Raw genomic sequence first — 619 nt, forward strand, 5'->3', positions numbered from 1 at the left:
GGGTGCCGGCGGCGGGGGGAGGGGACCCAGCCCTTTTCCCCCAGACTGGCCCAAGGGGGGATGCGTCCCTCTGTGTTCCCCTTCTGCCCCCTGTGCCCCTCCATTTGCCCAGGGATGCCTGCAGGGACCCGTGGGAGGGGAAGGGCTCAGACCTGCCAGCAGAATGACCCTGTTGTGTCTCTTGCAGGCCTCAACATCCACCAGGCAGAGGACCTGTGGTGCAGACACTACTACAAAGAAAGATGGGTCCTGGCTCACAGCAACAGCGTGAGGGTGGGAGAGGTAAGGACGCGCTGCCAGGGCAGGGCAGGGCTCGGGGGTGGGGCTGGCTGGGGCCCTCGTGGGGGTAGGAGGGTCTTGGGGGCAGGAGGAAGCTGTGACCTGGGGCAGGGGTTGGGGTGCCGGGTGAGGAGAGCGTCTGGGTGCAGGGTCTGGAAGGGAGTTTGGGGGAGGAGGAAGCTGTTTTAGCCCCAGGAGTTGGGGCCGGGCTCTGGGCCGTCAGCTGAAACCTCCTGTGCTCTTGATTCCAGGTCTTTGGGCAGCTCTTCACAGCAGAGCAGGAGAATTGCTTTTTGGACAAGGCTCTGCTCGCTGCCCGCTCCCCCCTGCGGCGCCCCAG

This window comes from Pelodiscus sinensis, chromosome 33 (assembly GCF_049634645.1).
Source record: "Pelodiscus sinensis isolate JC-2024 chromosome 33, ASM4963464v1, whole genome shotgun sequence".
NCBI lineage: Eukaryota > Metazoa > Chordata > Testudines > Trionychidae > Pelodiscus > Pelodiscus sinensis.